At 51.5% G+C, this 10,304-nt stretch overlaps 1 pseudogene; it reads right to left on the bottom strand.

The window, feature by feature from the left end:
• Positions 1-9,264: 9,264 nt before the first annotated feature.
• On the bottom strand, positions 9,265-10,067 carry LOC128919027 (60S ribosomal protein L7a-like; annotated as a pseudogene).
• Positions 10,068-10,304: the final 237 nt, after the last annotated feature.

Here is a 10,304-nt window from a genome sequence, read left to right as displayed (position 1 = left end):
CCTGTGGGGGGCACATCATGGGCCCCTCTCCCTGCCCTTGCACACACGGGGCTGTCTACACAAGGCAGAGAGAGCAGAGAAGCAGACCCTGATGCCTCGCACCTGTGTAACCCACAGAAACAATAACAAGGGGTGTGCTTGGAGGCCAAGCAGGAGAGAAGACCGCGGGTTGCAGGATGGAACTGATACTTTCTTCCTTATTCTTTCTCCACCCAGTTGTTGGGGCTGAGATGCCTTTTCACAGTCGTCGTCATATGGGGCATTTCTCTCCAAGCTGCAGAGGAACCAATGGAGACCACTTGCTAGGGTCAGATCCACGCATCCCCAGGCCAACTGGTTGTTGGATGTTTAAGGATGGTCTATGGGCTGTGCCTCGGGCACTCTCTGTCTTGCAGTGCATGGCTGTGTATTGCCCTAAGGACTGGACACCAGCTGTGTGCTTGGACAGAGGTGGCCCAGGGCTGAAAGACTCCCTGGATGACTTCCCTGTGACATTAAGACAAAATGCAAAGGATCTGTCCTCGGGGAACAGCGGATGGGTTAAGCAATGGCTGCGACCATCTGACCTGGGGCCTGCCGTGGACCGGCTTGGGCAAGAAAGCACCAGAGGAGAGGGAGATTCCCAAGTGGTGTGGTTGTGCATCAGCTTGTTTCTTCAGTGAGACAGGGAGGGTGCTTCTTTTGAAGGCTCGTAAAACCAGCGATGGCTTCAAACAACCTCCCCTCCTCGGTGCCACCAGACAACCAACACAGACAGGAAAGGTTTCCATGCAAGATCTCCTAGGTCAGTGTGCCATGATCCAGATGGCAACCACACTCCCCTCTTAGGAGACAGTCCCCAGGAGATGTTTCAAGATGACCCCCCAAGAGTGATGCACAGAACCTCATACCCAGGTTAGCACTTTCCCAAAACAGTGAATTATCACTGTTCCCATTTTGAAGAGGGAGAGAAACTGAGGCATGCAGAGGGCCTGGGGTTTGTCCTGTTACATGGTTCCAGTGCTCAGCCTGGACCATGCTGCTTTGCAGAGCTTCTGGGCCCACATCCACCACCTTTGCTGGACAGCTTGATGGGGTGGAGGCAGTTGCATTCCCACCTACCCACATACACTGCTTAGCCCAGTGGTGGGGGTTCATGCCCCTGCCATCTCAGAGGGCCCAAGTTCCTTGTGTGGTTTGGAAGGGGGTTTTAGATAAAAGACCCCTGGCTGCAGAGGGATCTCTTCACTCTTCTGGGGCCAGCCCTACCCAGCTGCAGCTGATGCTGAGCAGGCAATGCAGATGCCTCTGCGTGTTGGTATCGGTGTGCTAGCCTGAGCAAAAGCTGAGCAGGAGGAGAGTGAGCTGGGAGTCCGTAGGATTTATCCTGTCTGTCTCCAAGTAGGGCAGAGTGCAGTAGGGAGCGGTCACATTTCTACTGTGCTGGGCGTATTCTCCTTCTTCCCTTAGAGAAATGAAGACCTATTTGTCACTACCGCCCTGGTACTGGGATGTGCAGGCTTCAGAGGTGCTGCGGAGCCCAGAACCACAGAGGAATAAGCTCCATGAGATGAACACCACCAGTCCCTTCTCTCTTTCAATAAGAGATGCGGCAGCTCCGGTGCTGCCTGCAGGACGAGTTGTTGCAGGGCTGTCGCAGGGTCCTCGTGGGGCTGCTGTGACACGGTCTGGCTGCTGGGAGCATATTGCCGAGCTGGGAGCACGTGTGCTCCAAGCAGCACGGGCAGTCTCGGGCATGTTGTTTTGTGTTTGCAAGTTGGGTTGTTCCCCTCGAGCCAGTTGGTGCTTGTGCATGTGATGTGATAAGACAGGAGGAATTTTCCAAGCCCTCTACAGTCAGGGCTGGCATCCATGGGAAAAGACAGTAGGAAGCGTCTCCAGGTGATTTTAGTGATACCCAACGCCAGGGTGGAAAGGGCATGGAGAGGCTAGAGCCTGGCAAGGCTGTCTGGGGAAGCTGGGTCAGGCAGCTGCTGCTCCCTGCCTTCCAAGGCTGGGTTCAGCTCATTGCACCTCACCATCGTAGGGTGAAGCTCCTGCACACTCATCCCATGGGCATGTCCTTGTCGTGGCAGCTTGGCTTCCAGGGAAGGCAGGGAGGGGCTCCGTGCGGGGCAGTTTTCCCATCTGTGTTTGCGGAAGGCAGGACAGGGCGCATTTGCACAGACCGTGCCTGGTTCTGGGAACGACCAGCTGCCTCCTGTCCAGTTGGACCTGTCCCTGTGGCAAGCACTGTGGGAGGATCTTCAGGGCAAAAATGGGTGATCTTACAAAACGTGCCGTGGGCTCTTGTTCCTGGGTCACATAACCCCTAATTCAGCTGGAGGAAGCAGCTCACTACCGCGCAGCAGAGATAATAGACATCCAGTGCTCAGAGGGTGTTTGAAGTCCTAATTCAGGCCCAGCTCTGCAGGTTTGGCTTCCTGGAAGCATGCTGGGATTAGTGTAGAAACAAGGATGCTCCCTTCTCCCTGTGCACTGCCACGGCTCCCCTCCAGGCCTGGAGCCACCCCGCTCCAAGGGGGGCACAAACCCATCGTGGCAACTTACCTCCTCCACCCAGGCATGGGCAGCATCACACCACAGACCATGGGAAGGGAGCAGAGAACTGCAGCGAAGGGATGGGGATGGGGCATTTCACTATATGACTCAGTTTTACAACAAAAGTCCCCGTGATATCCCCGCTGTACTGCGCCCGTACGCACCCCTGTGACGTGGTGGGCATTCCGTGAAGCACACAGGGTGTGACTCTGAAAGCATAAGATCAGATCTTTTTTGCAGTCCCTTTAGAAGGAGCTCCATTGAAGCAGTGTCTTGTGTCCCTGAAGGTCCCAGCTTCCCCATGGATTACTGGCCCCGGAGGCTCAGCTCTGTTCCTTTGCTGATCTCAAGGAGATTCTTGTGCTCCTGAGCTGCTTGTGGTCATTTCTGGGACACACTGTTGTAAGCAGGGAGTGAGGTTGGTGGGGAACACCTGGCTCCTCCTCTCAGCTCTCCCTGGATGCCTGTAAACGGGTGGTAGATTGTTAACGTCACGAGCTGGTCTGCAACGCACAGAGTGGTTCTGCCACGGCTTGGCTGTGAGTTCACGGCTGAGCTATGGAAACACAGAGGCAATTAGCAAGGTTTTTCAGCTGTAAATATACAGTGGAAACCACGGGAACCTATAATTAAATGTTAAGAGTTGTAATTAATGCTGCCTCTGTGAGTATCTCAGCTTCTTATGGAATCCAGACATTCCCTGCCGCTCCCTGTTTCCACGGGGCGGGCAGAGAGGGCAGCGGTGGCTGCGGGCAGGCGGGCTGCGAAGGGACGCCCGCCGGGGTCCGGCAGAGAGCTACTCAGACATGGGCGGCAAAGACGTAAACAATAAACAACCTGTTTGTATATTTGTTTCTGGATTTCATCTGCTCCTACTAAGCTATGGGTAGGTGGGGAATGAGCGTGCGTGTGCTGGGCTCTGCCTGGATACAGGTGTCAAGAGCAGGTCAGCCACTGACGTCTGAAGAGCAGATCTGGAATACGTGCCAGGAGGTACAGCTGTGATGGGTAAAAGGTGTCCAGAGGAGTCAAGTGGTCTCCTATCAGGTGCTGTGTGAGGGATCTGTCCCAGGAGAACACACTCTGAAGAGCAGCTGCAAGAAGGAGCTGTGCTTTGATACCACCCGTACCAGCTTTTTGATGCATCTGTATTGCTTTGCAGTTGACCTGTGAAGTGCTGGGAAAGAGGGAAGCTCTGAACAGGTCCTAAGGACTGATGAGACTTCAGCGCGGTCACTTGGAAATCAACATTAACCCAGGCTGTAAAACTGTATTTACGAATGTGGGTAAATAGAATCATCGCCACCTGGGAAAACGAGGTCTGCAAGAGGAAGGTGACTGGCTCATTCCCACCCAACAAGTCAAGGTCGGCACCTTCTCCACCCTCCATAGGGCCCAGGCATCCTGGTTACCAGCTCTGCACCGCGATCGTGGGATGCACTCAGCTCTCACAAGTGCAGGGGGCTGTAACAGAGGAACAGACTAAAGACACAGAAACCGAGACAGAAGCCTGACCTTAAAGAGGAAAAAAAAAAGCTCTAAGTTTTTCTAAGAGGCCCCTGAAGTTACACCGAGTCCAACAGAAGTACCCTGTACAATTTTCGCAGGTTGATTTTTGGAGGCATGTTAACCTCTGCGTGAAACTCTGTGTTCCTTGTCCTCGTTGTCAGTGCCCACCAGCAGTGTGCTCTGCGTGAACCCAGCATGTTTGTGCCTTCTTCCTCTCCTGTTAAGGTGGAAAGGGGACGTGGAGTGCAGATTTCAATCTCAAGGTATTGAATGGGACTTTTTTGACGTAGAGGCTCTTGGCACACGGGAGTGTGACTCCTGGAGCAAGATAGGATCTGTCTCAAGCAACACATGTATTGCCCTCTGCTAAGTGACTCATCCTGTCAGACGTCGGTCCCTACCTGAGGGCTCTCCCAACTAAAGTCACGGGGATGCCTTTCAGATGGTTTTCGTGTGAACTCACAGATCTTCTACCCATTTCCAAAACAAGACCACAAACTTGCTTCTTCAACAGTAACCAAAACCTCCTTGCCATAGTGCCAAGAACTTCTTTAGCATCCAGGCTTGAAACGGTCTCTTTTCCTTGCCTCTGTCTGTCTCCTTGGCTGTGCTTCCCAGAAGCTGCTGTTTCGGGGCTGCTGTCTGTACAAAATTAGCTCTTGCAAACTTGTGTTCAAATGCACGTTAACAGACCCGCTGGTGTCAGTACAGCTGCTCTTGGGTTGCACAGTTTTTAGTTAATAATAATAATAATAATCCTGCTGCACAGGATTTTAGTTAATATGTCCCTTGGCGTAAAACTGGGATTTTTGTCAAGTTCCTGCTGCTCTGATTAGATGAAGTTTCTCCCGGGACCATTCATCTGTTTGATCAGAGCAGGGATGTTAGCTACCTCTGTCTTAAGAAGTTCTTCTCCCACTTAAGCAACTGAATGTTTTTCCAAAGATTCACGGGACCCTGTTTTACAAACAACCTTGGAAACCCTTGGTTATGAGGAGCAGCTCACCAGTGCTATCCTACCCTTTCCTCCTAGTTTCTTTCCCCCTCTGCTTTCCATTTTGCCCACCCTTCCTGCGTCATTCACCCAGACGCCCCCCGCACTGTCCAGTCCGCAGACAGGGCAGAAGCGTTCAGTTCTCCAGCAAAGCCCGGCTGGTGGAGGGACCGCAGGGCTGAGCCACGTGGGGAGGAGCAGCGGAGGTTGTGATCACAGAGGTGTCACAAGCTAGGAGGAGAAGTGACGGCATTTGGGTGCACGGGGATGTGGGTCATTGAGAAGACATCCAGAACAGATGGAAAGTACCTGCCATTTCCTTGGTGCCTTGGTCTCCAGAGGTCACCCTGCCTGTGATTACCTTCTCCCAGTGCTGTGTGAGGAGCTCCGGCAGAGCCACGAGTGACTCACAGCAGTGCGTTATAACCAGTGTGGTCCTGCCAGCTCCGAGGTGACCTTGCTGTGACACGATGTGCTGGCACCTCCGCAGAGCCAGCAAGGAGCAGATCAGCATACCACTGCCTTGAGCTAAACGTGTGGGATGGGGGTAGTCAGCAGCCATCCCACATCCCACCATACACTTTGTGCAAAGCGTATCTACCCATCCCAGCTCCTTCTGCTTTATCTGTGGCTGTCACCACTGGGTTCTCCTTGAACCAGTCCTGGCTGAAAACTCCAGACCATCCCAGGACAGGTAGGGGCTGGGATTTGGATCAAGTCCTCAGACTGCTCCACGTTGTGGTTGCTTCTAAGTGACACCTTGATAAGCTTCAGCCAAGCAGATGAATAGATAGAGAGCCAGCGATGCAGACAGACAGCGAAAGGAAGAAAGGGAGATCTTGTCTCAGGACTCTGCTGTGTTATTTAGAGATTCACGTTCCTCCTGTGGCTAGTGTTTTTTTTTTATCATGAAAGAGTAAGAAGACAAATTAAAACACAGCAACCTGGTCCCTTACTAAGCAAACAGAAAAAAAAAGCCTGACCAGTTCTCAAGAGGCATCCGATGTTCATTCAGTGAGAAAACCCACGTGGCATGCGGGGCGGACAAACCATGGCTCTGTCAGCAGCGGCTTGGAGGGAGACATGGCTACGGAGCCACAGCTGTGCCCTGTGCAGGGCATCTCTGGCCAAGGCCACGCACCCTGAACCCAGAGGCTGCCAGAGACGTGGCCTGGAGCCGTCCCTGCCAGGATGGCTCTTCTTGAATGGCAGCACTGCAAATGACCTCGGGCTTGGTGTGCTGCCGCCCTGCTTTTGGTCACAGTGTTGGAGTAGATGAACTGAAATCTCCATCCTGGCAGTGAACGCAGGCTCCCTATGAATACTGCTGCAGAGGTTAGGGAGCTCTTGGACACTGGCTTTGCAGACGTGAGCATTGGCCTGAGCTTGGAGTGTGCCCAGATAGGTGAAGATCAGAGCTCTTGAGGGACTTGCATCTTGAAGCTTCTCTGCAAAGACTGACACACCAACACTCTTGCCAACTGAAGGAGCATTGCTAATACCCTGCAAGCACGAGCAATGTGTGTTCCCTGGGATTCTGCCTGGCATTTATGGACCTGCCTCTGGGCTGGAGGACCATAGTATACCTCAGGAAGGAGCTGTCTGTGCTGGGGTTCATACCAAGGACTCTTCATCTCTCCTTCAGACCTCCAACCGCCAGCAGGTATGATTTGTCAGGGACTGAGGACCTGGAGGCACCTACAAGAAGATGCAGAGGTGTTTCTAAATCTTTCTTTGTTTATAATGAGTTGAAAGTCACTGTGCCATGGCTCCATTTCTAACATTCACTGTAGTCCCTTTTCATGGGATGGGATTGTCAAAGCCTCCTCCAAAAATGCCCTTTTTGAGAATGAAATGTTTGTAGAAGCTTTTGTGAGGCTGTGGCTGTTACTAAGGCTCCTCCAGATCTTAGCCTGAGATTTAGTCAGGCCTTAAAGGCTGGCCAGTAATGATAAGCAGGAACGATGCTTGGGGAAGGAGGAGTTTATCAGGAAGAGAGACCCAGTATCTTCACAGTAGTGCATGACAGGAGGAGAAGAAACAATGGACATATATTGAGAAAATAGAGTTTCAGAATGGATATGAGGAAAAACTTCTTCACCATGAAGACAGTCAAGTGGTGGAATAGGTTGCTCAGAGGTTTTGCAGTCTCCACCCTTGGAAGTCTTCTAGATAAGACTGGATAAAGCTATGAGCAACCTGGTCTGATCTCATAGGTGATCCTGCTTTTAGCAGGAGATTGGACCACAAACCTCCAGACCTGAATGACCCTGTAAGACGAAGAGCAGAATGGGACCAGCTCCTCAGGGATCTATGCAAGAAGGATGTAGGGTTTGGGGATGGATCTCCATACACAACTCAAGAGAAGAGAATGAGTCAAGATGCAACAGGCCAGTACAGGAATCAAGGGGTGTGCACGTGTGACGGCACGTGTGTGGGTGCTAAAAGCCCTGCTACCCTTAGTGGCAGTGGCTGAGCAGGCCCGAAGGCTGACAGCACACATTGGTGTATGGTCCCTCTTGAACCTGCATGTGTTTTTCTCTTCGGTGCTTTCTTTGCGGGATAAACCCAGATTGGATCCAGTGATGCTGGTGGCTTTGCACGCTTTTGCAAGATGTTCCTTCCTTGCCCGGGTGTTCTTCTTTGTGGCTCGTATGGGAGCTCCTAAAGGCACCAAGAAGCCAGTGTGAAAGGGATGCCGCGACAGTAAGCCGTTAGCGCTCTGGGAAAGGGCTGCAAGTCAAGATTGTGCAAATGATTAATTGCAATGTTGGAAACACTCCCTTTTGTTGCACTCAGGAGTTCCAGGTGCATTTGGTGGTGGCATGGGTTTGCCTGCTGTCTGTTCGCGGGAAAACACCATGTGATTTGTTAAGTGGGAGTTTGGGCCAAAATGTTCAAAAGCAGAACAACCAGGGTTTCTTTTTTTCCAGGCTGTGAAAAATGCACCGTTTTAAGAATCAATAAATTTGTATGCAGATTCCCAGCACATGAATAATTCATGGCTATAAGAAAGGCGAAACACTATAGTGGTTTGATTATGCAGTTGTTTTAAATAAGCAAAATTAGTTGTTAATGAGACCCCTATGCATATTTAGGAAAGCTGAATAATTTATTAAGAGCCAAGAAGTGACGGCTGGAGAAGGGAGGAGAAAGCCAAGCAGCTCTTTTGAGATTGATTGTGTTACTGCACTTGGGGGAGAAGAGGGCACAAATTAACCCCTTTTTTGAATAAAACCCAACTAATGCACAGGCTTTCATGAAACAGCTCCGCAGAGAGACCAGGTGATGTCCTTGCACTGAGTGCAGAGGCAGACACTTTTTCAACGGGGCTATGAATTAAGGATAATGGTTAGGTGGCATCCCAAATGCAGGGCAGTTCAGGACCCTGCAGCCCAGGAACATCCATTTCTTTCATCTGTAATGAAACATCAGTCTGACAAAGAAAATAATCTTTCAAAGGTCCCAAATCATAAACGCTAGACAGGAGAGGGACTTTTCCAGGTAGGGAGAGCAAAAATAGAAAAAAGATGCTACTCACCTCTTTGTCCAAAATTTCCCTAGGATTTTCTCCTAACAAAGGCTAATTATGTCCGGTAAAGCTCTTCCATGTTAGTAGCATTAGTGCACAACCTGATCCCTTTGTCTGCCATGCCCAGGCCTGCTGGAGGAGACGTGCCCCTACAGTGGGAGCCACGGGCAAACTGCACCACGCTGCTCTTTGGTGTGCAGGCAGAGCGTGGCTGTCACTGCAGCTTTCCTGGGGCAGGTCTAACAGCTCTGGTTAGCTCCGCTGTCCCGTTCTCCTTTCCCCATTGAAGCTGCCCGCTTCTTGGACACCCTAGCAGGGAGAACAGCTAACCCAGAGACAGGAGCAGCGGCTCATCTGGGAGGGTCACCTGGAGGAAAGGTTTTGCACATGCAAGCAATCCCTTGCCAGTGTTCCCACTGCACGCCACCGGTCCTTTTACATGCAGGAACAGCGGTGGTGCTCTCATCCAGTGGCACCTACAGACGTCGGATGTGTGTGAGCCTTGAGGGTGCCTCGGTATTGCTGCTGTGTGGGTGAAAGAGGAGAGTCTGAACAGAAGGGAGTTAGCAGCCCTGTGCTGAGAGACACGACCCTAGGAGAAGTGCTTGGAAAGCAGATGTGAAGCTCTGCGTACCTAACGTGTGTCACTGTTTTATTTGATTTTTTTTTCCTGTTCTGGGGTTTACTTTTATGTACAGAAGAGATGGTAGAGGACCGGTACCATTTTATCCCAACTTGGTGGTAATTTTTCCAGCCTTTGTGGAACCAGCTTTGCAAGGGCTGCCATCTCCTCCACGTTTACTTGGGTGAAGGCCATGCAGGTGCAAGTCTTCCCATGGACTAGTCACCCCACCTGACTGTCCTTCAGGATGGTGCTGTGTGGAGCTCCCATTTTGCTGCGTGGAGCATGCCAAACAGTTCTGTGGGGTCTCTGTTGTGGGCCATCACTGAAAATTGAGTTTTGCTCTACCAAGCAGTGACAGTGCTCACACCTGCTTGGAGGACCTGTGACTCTTCAGCTGGAGCATATCCCTTTCCTGCAGCTTTCTGCTCAGCACAAGCCAATACCTCTGTTTCTTCTGTTGCTCGGTCTCTGATTTGGGTTTGTGGGTCAGTGCTAGGAGCTGATTTTGGCTATTCAAATCCTAGTGAACTGCATAATTGCAGGGATCTCCAAAGTTTGTAAAAAGCAGAGCTGGTGCTGGAGTCTGACATAGCTGGGTCATTTCACATGATGCGTGAGTGCTTGGGCCTGATGTCTTGTCCAGCTTCCTCGGTGCTGGTCCATTGCTGTCGAGGAGGGATGGGTCATATACATTACAGGAGAGAGCTTGCGTTTGTGGTGCCTGGACTGTCACGGGATCTCACACTCAGCTGGGTCCTCTGCCTTTACCAGAGCCGCCAGGCTTATGGAGGGATGTGTCCTACCAGAGCCAGCCAGAGCGCTTTGTTCAGAGTCTGCAGCAATGAGGTCCTGGGCTTCTTGCTCATCGTGGATCTGTGCCTTTTCCCTTGCTATAAATGAGAGGCCAGGGAAAAGCAGAGGGGCTTTGGAGGCAGATTTCTAAGGCTAGCTCTGGGGGATGTGTTTCCACTTCAGTGCTCCCTGGAGAAGCATCCTTGGCCTAGAAAAGAACTGCCAGTGCAAAACATTTCTGGAGGACAGCTCTAGACACAGATGAGGTCAGAAATGTGGGTCCTGTGATGGTGTATGCCCCGAATCAGACA

This window comes from Rissa tridactyla, chromosome 18 (genome assembly GCF_028500815.1).
Source record: "Rissa tridactyla isolate bRisTri1 chromosome 18, bRisTri1.patW.cur.20221130, whole genome shotgun sequence".
Lineage (NCBI taxonomy): Eukaryota > Metazoa > Chordata > Aves > Charadriiformes > Laridae > Rissa > Rissa tridactyla.
Note: the sequence above shows the minus strand (reverse complement) of the source record. Positions and strands in the feature narration are given on the sequence as shown.